The sequence below is a fragment of the Stegostoma tigrinum genome, chromosome 11, assembly GCF_030684315.1.
Source record: "Stegostoma tigrinum isolate sSteTig4 chromosome 11, sSteTig4.hap1, whole genome shotgun sequence".
Classification (NCBI taxonomy): Eukaryota; Metazoa; Chordata; class Chondrichthyes; order Orectolobiformes; family Stegostomatidae; genus Stegostoma; species Stegostoma tigrinum.
Window position 1 is genome coordinate 84,074,731 of NC_081364.1, and position 10,888 is coordinate 84,085,618.

At 49.1% G+C, this 10,888-nt stretch overlaps 1 pseudogene; it reads left to right on the plus strand.

Moving 5' to 3' along the window:
* The first annotated feature begins 8,990 nt into the window (after window positions 1-8,990).
* Window positions 8,991-9,151, plus strand: LOC132210279 (U2 spliceosomal RNA; annotated as a pseudogene).
* Window positions 9,152-10,888: the final 1,737 nt, after the last annotated feature.

Consider the following 10,888-nt stretch of genomic DNA (forward strand, 5'->3'; position numbering starts at 1 on the left):
AGGGGTTCCATGCAATTTTCATTTTGCACATTTTACTGCGGAGAGTTTTGCAGCCTCATTTCAAGACCATTGATGTTACAAACAGGAAGAGACCATTCAGACCATCAACTCTGCTCTGCCATTCAATGTGCTCTTGTCTGATCTGCACTTTATTGCCTTTCCTCATAAACCTTGATACCTTTATTGCTTAAAGTTCTGTTAATCTCAACCTTAAATATACTTATTGGCCCAGCCACAACACACCTCTGCTATATAGAATTCCACTGATTCACAACTGTCTGAGAGAATAATTTCGTCCTCATCTCTGGTTTAAATATGAAACCCCACTCTGATATGAGGTATTCCAGTCCTAGACTGTCCTAGAAGGGAACCAACCTTTCTGCAACCAACCCGTTAATTCTCCAAAAAACCTGCATGTTTCAAAAAGGAGCAAGGTTTTTGTTTTGCAGTACAGTGTTTGAGCAGACGAAGGAAATGAATTTCAGAGCTTCAGTGTGTTAGAAAAGGATTTGCAGATCAGAAACTTGCTTAGATACAGCAAGATCTAAGCATGCCACTTGATTCTTTAATCATTCAGCACTGGATACTCTTGGTCTTTGAATGTCAGTATTGAGTCAAATAAAAGTAACGTTAAGTTCCTTCCTTTCATCTCCCAGTAACTATTGTCCAATATCTTAAATCTCTGTTTCTAATAACTTTAAGATCAGTGAAGAGGAACAGCTGCTCTTTACCTACCCGATCTAAATCTATCATAAACCGAGACACCTTTGTCAAAGATCACCTCAGTCTCCATTGCGTTGTGCAGAAAAACTTCAGTTTCTCCAACCTGACCTTACAACTAATATCCCTCAGTTCCTGAATCATTCTGATCAATCTCCTTTCAATCACTCCACAGACCCTCACATCCTTTGTGCACACCACCTGTTTGTGCAGACCCGAATGCTCTGTGTTCAAGTGGGTGATGTTATCACACACGGGCAATTGCTCAGTGACATCACCCCAATTCATGGGCATTTCATGAACTGTGGGTTTCCTCTGACCCCAGTGGTTCTGATATCTTTTGAGCTGCAGACTCCAGCATTTGATTTTAAAGTTGAAGACAATGAATTTATTTCAGTATTTTTAACCAGTATTGTACACATTTTGTGTCAGAGATAATGGGAACTGCAGATGCTGGAGAATCCGAGATAACAAAGTGTGGAGCTGGATGAACACAGCAGGGCAAGCAGCAGCTTAGGAGCACAAATCCTGATGTTTCGGGCCTAGTCCCTTCATCAGAAAAGGGGAATGGGGAGAGGCTTTGGAAATAAACAGGGAGAGGCGGATCAAAGACGGATAGAGGAGAAGATAGGTGGAGCGGTGAAGGCAGCCGAAAAACTGCTCGATGTCCAAACATGAGTGGTATTCGTTGATGTGTGTGTGGAGGGGGATAAAGGTGAGCCCCTGACTGAGGACTGACCATTTGACCTCAGTCAGTGGGAGGTCTAGGGGTGATGGTGAAAACTCGGCAGGGCTCAGCGTGGCTGTCTCCTCTAGGGCTGCTGGCTGTGGAGGCTGTGGGCTTTTTGGCCTGCTGTATTCATCCAGCTCCACGCTTTGTTATCTCATGTACATATTTTACTTCACATGCTGTTGTCAGTTATCTGACTCTGGTGTTGGTGTGATGTAAATCAAGTCCCACTAACTTGAGGATTTTGCAGATGTGACAAAGAAGATTGATGAAGTCAGAGAGGGTAAACATTGTTTGATGCACTTTAGAAAGGTGTTTGAAAAGGTTCCTCATGGTAGACTGGTTAGATCACATGGAATCCAGTGGAAGCTACTGGTTTGGATCCAAGACTGGCTTGAAGGTAGGAGGCACAGAGTGACGGTAGAGTGTTATATATTGGACTGGAGACCTGTGACCTGTGGTGTGTCACAAGAATCAGTGCTGAGACACTGCTTATCCATAATTTTATATAAATGATTTAGATGGAAGCATAGGAGGGATGGTTAGTAAGTTTGCAGATGGCCCCAAAATTCATGTTGTTGTGGACAGTGAGGAATGTTATCTCAGAGTACAACGCGACCTTGATCAGATGGGCCAATGGGCCAAGGAGTGGCAGATAGAGTTTAGATAAATGTGAGGTGTTGCAAATTCATAAGGCAAACTAGGGCAGGACTTATGAGTTAATGGTAAGGCCTTGGGGAGTGTCACCAAACAGAGCCATTGGGGTGCAGATGCATAGTTCCTTGAAAGCGGAGTCACAGTTAGATAGGGTGGTGAAGAAGGCATTTGGCATGCTTGCTTTTATCGATCAATGTATTGAGCATAGGAGTTTGTACGTTCCGATGCAGATGTACAGAACATTGCAACTTTCAGAATACTGCACTCAGTTATAATATCCCTGCTACAGGAAAGTTGTTAAACTGAAAGGTTTCAGAACAAAAAAAAAGATTTACAAGGATGGTGCATGGATTGAATGGTTCGAGCTACTGGGAAAGGAGGCTGAATAGGCCGGGGCTGATTCCCTGGAATGCCATAGGCTGAGGCATGACCTTACAGAGGTTTATAAAATCATGAGGGGCTTGGATGGGGTGAATTACCAATATCTTTTCCTCAGGGAAAGGAATCCAAACCTGACAGCATAGGTTTAAGTTGAGAGGCGCAAGATTTATAAGGGACCTGAGGGGCAGTTTTACATGTACAGAATGCCGCATGTATGGAGGAGGTGGTACAATCCCAGCTCTTAAACACCATCAGGATTGGTAAATGAATAGGAAGGGGACAGAGGGGTACAGGCCAAATGCTGGCAAATGGGACTGAAATAATTTAGGATATCTGGTCCGAATAAACAAGTTACAGCAATCAGAGATAATGGGAACTGCAGATGCTGGAGAAACCAAGATAATAAAGTCTGAAGCTGGATGAACACAGCAGGCCGAGCAGCATCTCAGGAGCACAAAAAGCTGACGTTTCGACCCTTCATCAGAGAGGGGGATGGGGTGAGGGATCTGGAACAAGTAGGGAGAGAGGGGGAGGCAGACCGAAGATGGAGAGAAAAGAAGATAAGTGGAGAGGAGAGTATAGGTGGGGAGGTAGGGAGGGTATAGGTCAGTCCAGGGAAGACAGACAGGTCAAGGAGGTGGGATGAGGTTAGTAGGTAGGAAATGGAGGTGCGGCTTGGAGTGGGAGGAAGGGATGGGGGAGAAGAAGAACAGGTTAGGGAGGAAGAGACAGGCTGGGCTGGTTTTGGGATGCAGTGAGGGGAGGGGATAGGTCCGCCCAGTGAAGAAAGACAGGTCAAGGAGGTGGGATGAGGTTAGTAGGTAGGAAATGGAGGTGCAGCTTGGGGTGGGAGGAAGGGATGGGTGAGAGGAAGAACAGGTTAGGGAGGCAGAGACACGCTAGGCTGGTTTTGGGATGCAGTGAGGGGAGCGGATGAGCTGGGCTGGTTGCAGTGAGGGGAGGGGATGAGCCCAGCTCATCCCCAGCCCCCACTGCATCTCCAAACCAGCCCAGCCTGTCTCTGCCTCCCTAACCTGTTCTTCTTCTCAACCATCCCTTCCTCCCACCCCAAGCCGCACCTCCATCTCCTACCTACTAACCTCTCTGATGAAGGGTCTAGGCCCGAAACGTCAGCTTTTGTGCTCCTGAGATGCTGCTTGGCCTGCTGTGTTCATCCAGCCTCACATTTTATTATCTTGGAATTCTCCAGCATCTGCAGTTCCCATTATCTCTGATACTAACCTCATCCCACCTCCTTGACCTGCCTGTCTTCCCTGGACTGACCTATCCCCTCCCTACCTCCCCACCTATACTCTCCTCTCCACCCATCTTTTCTCTCCATCTTTGGTCCGCCTCCCCCTCTCTCCCTACTTGTTCCAGATCCCTCACTCCATCCCCCTCTCTGATGAAGGGTCTAGGCCCGAAACGTCAGCTTTTGTGCTCCTGAGATGCTACTTGGCCTGTTGTGTTCATCCAGCTTCACATTTTATTAAGTTGCAGCAATCAGTCTGTTTCCATCCTTTATATCTCTGCAGCTTTCGGATCTTAATTTGCAATTCTAAATTACCAGATTGTAATTGGAATGTTTGGAGTCGAAGCCAAACCATTCGTGACTTATTCAATGTACTGAACTTAATATCCACCATCCATGAAGGGATGCGAGTGATGTTAGGGATGTTGGAGTGGCTTGGGAACATGAGTTCAATATATTCCAGATAAGATGGATTAGTCTAAGAAATTATGTTTATAACTGTGACCCAGTACTTCCTGACAGTGATATTACGTGATCAGAAATAGAATTTGTTTCAAGTATTTGCTTCAATTTGAATTGGGAAGAGGCAGGCATTTTTTGCATTGCTAACAGCTCAGTTTGTTTAGTGCACAGAATAGAACAGCACAAAATCAGACCCTTTCAGCAACTGCAGGCACATTGACACTGCAGGCAGTTGCACATTCTAAAGAAACAGATGGGATGGGATGGGTTTGGAGGGAGGGGGTGGTGATTTGCCTTTTTTGCAATGAAGAGTCATATTTACCGAGGGAGATAGAACCAATGTCTTCAGCCAGTGGTTCCTGCCGCCTGTACACTGCCTGAGAGGGCACTGGAAGCAGAATCATTTGTGACCCTCAGGTGAGAGTGGAATGATGAGAGATTTATAGGGCATCGGTAAGACCGTGGTGGGTGGGACTGGTGAAGTCTGCTGATGCAGACAGTGACAGGCTGAAGCACCTTCCTCTGCGCTGGGACATTCTTTGGGTGTGCGGTTCTGTACTGATTGTTGCTGCAATCTTACTGACCCTCTGCTAGTCACGGAGCTGGTTGATGAGGCTTGGTAGTGACATGCCCCACCTCATCTGATTGGTACATTTCCAATTATCTACATTCATTGCAAAGAGATTTTTATAGAAAAGTTCTTGAAAAAGTACTGGTGTAAACCGACTATCGGTTTTCCCCCGTTAGGAAACCCAGGAGTACGGGAACAACAGTAAAAACTGTCAGCAGTAATTTACAAGTCTTTGCACTCAGTCAGGCTGATGGAAAATATGGAAGGTAACTGGGACCTAAGGTAGTCCAGTATTACAATCTTATTGCTTCTTGGTCTTCTTTTGCTAAGATCAAGGGTGTGGTTATACCTGTTCTTATCATTGTGGACTGAGTGAGTGAGTCAGTGAGAAGGAAGTTGTCCGGTTGATTATGCACCCTTGCACTGGTGCATCTTAATGCTGGCTTTGGCCTTATGCTGGTTCAGGGGAGCAGCAAACCTGCAGTGATGGCTGCGGTGAGTGCTTGTGCCCCAGGTCAGGGGATCTGGAACACCATCCGTGTTTCCGTAAAGGAGGTGGATGAAGGTGCGCATGTGGACCGCACCTTCTGTGTGAAAATGGTCCTGTTGGACTGTGGTAATAAAATGTGAGGCTGGATGAACACAGCAGGCCAAGCAGCATCTCAGGAGCACAAAAGCTGACGTTTCGGGCCTAGACCCTTCATCAGATCGAGGCCCGAACCGTCAGCTTTTGTGCTCCTGAGATGCTGCTTGGCCTGCTGTGTTCATCCAGCCTCACATTTTATTATCTTGGATTCTCCAGCATCTGCAGTTCCTATTATCTCTCCTGTTGGACTGTTGTGGGTTTGCTGCTGCGGACATTTACTGCCTGCAGGATTTCCCTGGAGGAGGTTTTTACGATGTAACCTTCAGGAGCGCCAAGCTTTGTGAGTGCTTCCTGGAGGTTTACAAGGAGAAAGGAGGTGAGGGGCCCCCTCTCTGCATTGACCGCTCTCCCACTGTTCATTATGCCTGCGCAGAGGAGCTGTATGGTGACTGTACACATGTACAACACGCATGAGCCAGCAGCTGATGTCCTGACCTTCCTTGAAAGGTACGTGAGGTTAGAAGGGGACCTAACCAACATCCTGGAGCCCTTCGGGATCTGGACAAGTAAGAGGCAGGTCAGGGTGATGCTGAGGATGGGCATGGACGGGAACATCATTCACCCCCAGCCAGCATCACGATTGGTGGAAGCAAGGACTACCTGACCTGCGCAGGGCAACCCAAAGTCTGCCATGCCTGTGGTAGGTCAGGTCACGTGGCGGCCGACTGCAAAGTCACCATCTGATGGAACTGCAAGGAGGAGGGACCCCTTGCAAAGGATTGCACAAAGGAAAAAAAGCTGCAACCTTTGTAGGGAAGTGGGCTACATCTGCAGGCCGTGACGGTGGCAGGGGACTACCTACGCCCAGGTCACTAGCAGCGGCAATGCGGGGCAAGCCCCCCCCGCGCCCCCATAGGAGAGGCAGGCACCAGGCCCATGCAAGGACCTTTGTACTACTATGTAGGAGGGACCAGCCCCGCAGGATGGAACCGAGGCCAGCAAAGCACCCCTGCAGGCTCCGCTTTCTCCCCCCGACAACCCGGAGTCGATGGAGGAGGCGACAGGTGACCCAGGGGAGTGGACGACGATCCGGAAGCCGAGGAGGAAGGCATGCTGGAGGTTGGCCGTCCTGCAGCAGCTTCCACCCCTGCTGGCTACGTCTAGGCCAGTCATTCTAGGTGGAGACTTCAACTGCATCATCGATGCAGATGGAAGATCTAGTGTGGGGACACTGGGTGGGGAGAGTAAACTGGACGCCACGTCCAGATTCCTGCTGGGCACGGTGAAGGACGCCAAGCTGCTTGACGTCTTCAGCACCCCTGCAGACGGAGCGCAGCGGAGATACACCTGGTCGGGGCCAGACGGGTCTATCCGCTCAAGGATAGACTTCCTGTTTGTGTCATGAGCGTTCTCGGTCTGGTCCACTGGCGTCGAGACGGTGTTCTTCTCTGACCACTGCCTCCTGCTGGCCGACTGTCAATTACAGGACGACCAGCCAGCCGGCAAGGGGACGTGCAACATCAACACAACTCTGTTGACCACAGAGAACGTCGAGGAGCTTAAGAGGGAGTACGCAGGTTGGAGAACCGTGAAACCCCTCTTTGAGTCTCCAGGCGACTGGTGGGAGAAGGTGGAGGAGAACATCAAGAGGTTCTTTGTGCTCAAGGGTGTTTGGAAGGCGAGAGAAAGGCGGGGAAAGCTGTCGCGACTCCAGAAAAAGACGCAGAACCTGCTCCTTCTGCAGTCGATGAGGGTCGATGTCACGGAGGACATCCGCAAGGTGAGGGGCCAGCAAGCCTCCCCCTTTGCCACGGAGGCCTCCAGGATAATCTTCTGGTCCAGGGTCGGCTCAGTGGAGCAGGACGAGATGTGCTTGCTGCTCTACACCAACATCGTTAGCACAGTCTGAATCAACGGGTGGGAATCGGACAGTTTTCCCATCAGATCTGGAGTCAGGCAGGGCTGCCCGCTCTCTCCTGCCTTGTTCGTGTGCTATGTGGAGCCCTTCGCCGCATCCATCAGGAAGGCCGTGAGCGTGAAGGGCGTGACTATCCCAGGTAGTGGAGGCCTTCAGGTCAAGACCTCCCTGTACATGAACCATGTCGCCGTATTCTGCACCAATCGTAGGTCGGTGAGTAGGCTATTGGACATCTGCGGCCAAAGTCAATAGGGGTAAGAGTGAGGCCATGTTCTTCGGGAACTGGGACGACCGCTCCTTCATCCCTTTCACCGTCAGGACAGACTACCTGAAGGTGCTGGGTGTTTGGTATGGTGGAGCTGGGGCGTGCACTCAGAATTGGGAGGAGTGTATCCCCAAACTGAAGCAGAAGCTGGGCAGGTGGACGTTCCGGTCCCTCTCCATCACGGGTAAGATCCAGGTTGTCAGGTGTGAGGGGCTTTCGGTACTGTTGTATGTGGCGCAGGCCTGGCCTATTCCATGGACCTGCGCTGCTGTGGTCACCCGGGCCATTTTCCACTCCATTTGGGGGTCCGGGTCCTCAGGGACACCATGTACAAAGACCTGTAAAATAGGGAGAAAGGGCATTCCGAATGCCACCCTCACCCTGATGGCTACCTTTGTGTGCGGCTGCATCAAGCTGTGCATAGATCCTCAGTACGCAAACACCAAGTGTCACTACTTACCGAGGTTCTACCTGTCCCCAGTGTTGTGAAGGATGGACCTGGCATCATTGCCACAGAACACTCCGAGTAGTTGGACCGTCCTGTACCACCTGTCGGTCGTGGAGAAATTTTTGAAAGGAAACGCCTTTGACCACAAGGCCGTCTGGCAATGGTCAGCACATCGTATCCTCGAGACCCTTCGGGAAAAGGAGAGGGTGGATCCCGTCATGTGGTTCCCCACGCAGACTGCCAAAGTCATTTGGCAGAATGTCTCATCGCCAGAACTTTCAAACAAGCACAAGGACATTGCTTGGCTGGCGGTGAGAGGGGCTCTGCCAGTGAGATCCTTTATGCACGCCCGGAATCTCTGCACCATTGCGCACTGCCCTCGAGGTGGCTGCGGGGGGGGACGAGACTGTCTATCACCTCCTTCTGAGGTGTGCCTATGCACAGGAGGTCTGGAGGGGTTGCAGTGGTATTTGTCGAGGTTCATCCCGAGCAGCTCCGTGACGCGGGACTCCATGCTCTACGGGCTGTTTCCCGGGACGCACATCGAGACCAACATCAACTGCGCCTGGAGGACCATCAATGCGGTGAAAGGCGCTCTTTGGTTTGCCTGCAACTTGCTGGTCTGCCAGCTGAAAGAACTGACCACGAACGACTGTTGCACACTGGCGCACTCTAAGGTCCAGGACTACGTGCTGAGTGACACACTAAAGCTCGGGGCAGCCGCCGCCAAGGCGCGGTGGGGAAAGACCACTGTATGAAACCCCTCGTCCAGAATAGAAACAAGGGCCCTATCTGGTAACTGAGCCCAGCTGGCGCCTCCCCCAACTGGTCAGGGGGCCAACGGGGACTGTGCGGGGTGAAGACTGCCGGTGTATTTTCTTTGCTTTGTTTTTTTTTCCCCTTTAGTTGGTGGACGTACACCCTGGGTAACCCAGAGCAGCTTGCATGACTGGGTAGGTGTATGAATGTGTTTTTTTTTTGTACATCTTATGAATAAAGTATATTTTTTCAAATTAAAAAAATGTTCTTATCAGCTTTAGTATCTGATATGTTCTTTACTTAAGGACCCTATATTAAACCAATTTTTGGAACAGGAGCTTGCTCTGTCCTCTCCAAGCATCATCCTGGTATTGCAGTATTTGCAGGAATGGTGCAGTCTCGTTAAACCAATTTTAAAACAGCCTGATCAAAAACTGAAGAAGGGTGTCTAGGCCTGAGGCATCGCACTTCCTGCTCCTTTGCTGCTTGGCCTGCTGTGTTCATCCAGCTCCGGACCTTGTAATCTACAGCAGTTCAGCACTCTGGAACTATAACAGCCCTTCAGCCCAACAAGTCCTCATCAAACCTCAGAGCATCCCAGCCAGACCTATACCCCACCTAATCGACCTCTCCCTTAACACTACAGGCAATTTAACATGGCTAATCCACCTAGCCTGCACATCTTTTGGACTGCGGGAGCACTCTGAGGAAACCCACACAGACACAGAGAGAATGTGCAAACTCCACACAGGCAGTCACCTAAGGCTGGAATCAAACACGTGTCCTGGTGCAGTGAGGCAGCAGCGCTAAACACAGAGCCACCATGCAGCCAAAGTCCTTTCTCTCAGCACTCTCACCCAACTTTCTCCAAATGTGCTTTTTCCAAGGTAACCGTTCATCTCTCCTTTTCTGCATGCTCAGCACTTGCTCTGAATGTTCGTGCCTCATCCGTGGTGCATGTCGCATCTTCCCACCAACACCATCCCTGAAGAGTCACACATGGCATCAGAAGTAAAAGAAAATTGCCTGCCAATACTACCTCATTACAAATAGTATTTCAGAAAAAAACAAAAGATGAAGTGATCGAAGTATTCACTAGTTTTGCCTCTGATGATGATGACTTGGGATGTATTGAACTAGAGATTTTGGAAACACTGTGAGCCAGGAAAGGATATGGCATATACAATGCACGTTTTTCATTTGAGTGCAACAGCACCCAATCAAACTTGTGCTTTATTTCTCTCAAGTCAAGGCCTGTGAGTTTAATCAGATTATCAATTCGCTGACATGGGACACAACTGTAAATGACCAAGCCAATTCTCACATTAGCCAGACGTGGAGATATTTGCAAATCTAGCAAGATGAGCCAGAAGTTAGATAAAAATGCTACATCAAGATGCAGAATTGCCTGTCCGCAAAGTACATGCTTTCTGTAAGAACTCTGCAAGCTGTTTAGCACCTGAGACGTGTTCTGCCACAATATCTCTGCCTTTCCCTGGCATTTTTGCACTTTGACGTCTCAACTAGAACTTAATGTTTCACAGTGCTCCTGTCTTGCCTGGTTGTTTATCACAGGCGTAAGCCAGGCAGCTGTTCACTGTTATTACCAGCAGTCATTTAACGGCTGGTTAGCAGCTGTGGCAACAAACACGTGTTTTGACCAAATGCTCACGTCTCAAAGTCTCAGGGAAACAGTTCTCAGTCAGGGCAAGGGAGACAGGATTAAGTCAGGAGATCCTGACACAGCATTTCCATTGAATCATTCAATATCAGCCATTTGGGGCAAGCAGGATCAGAGGATCTGTATCACTACAGTACAGAGAGGTGGCCACACTCACTACTAATTGCATTCTCAAAATGCTCCAGGAGATTGGTTGAGCCTGAATTATGATCATCAAGCCAAGCTGACTCTGTCCATTCCTGCCATTGGGGGTCAGTTTGATGAAATTCTCAAAGGTGTTCAGGAGTTTGGGAGGTGCATAGCTCCCTGAAATAGCAACACAAGTGGATAAGACGGTGAAGAATTTCACTTTCACGGTGCACAGCATCAGGATCTGGTCAGCTTTGATATCTGGCTCATAAGTGAGATGAGGTTTTTTTTTCAAACATATCAGAGCATGCATTGTTCCTACAAGAACA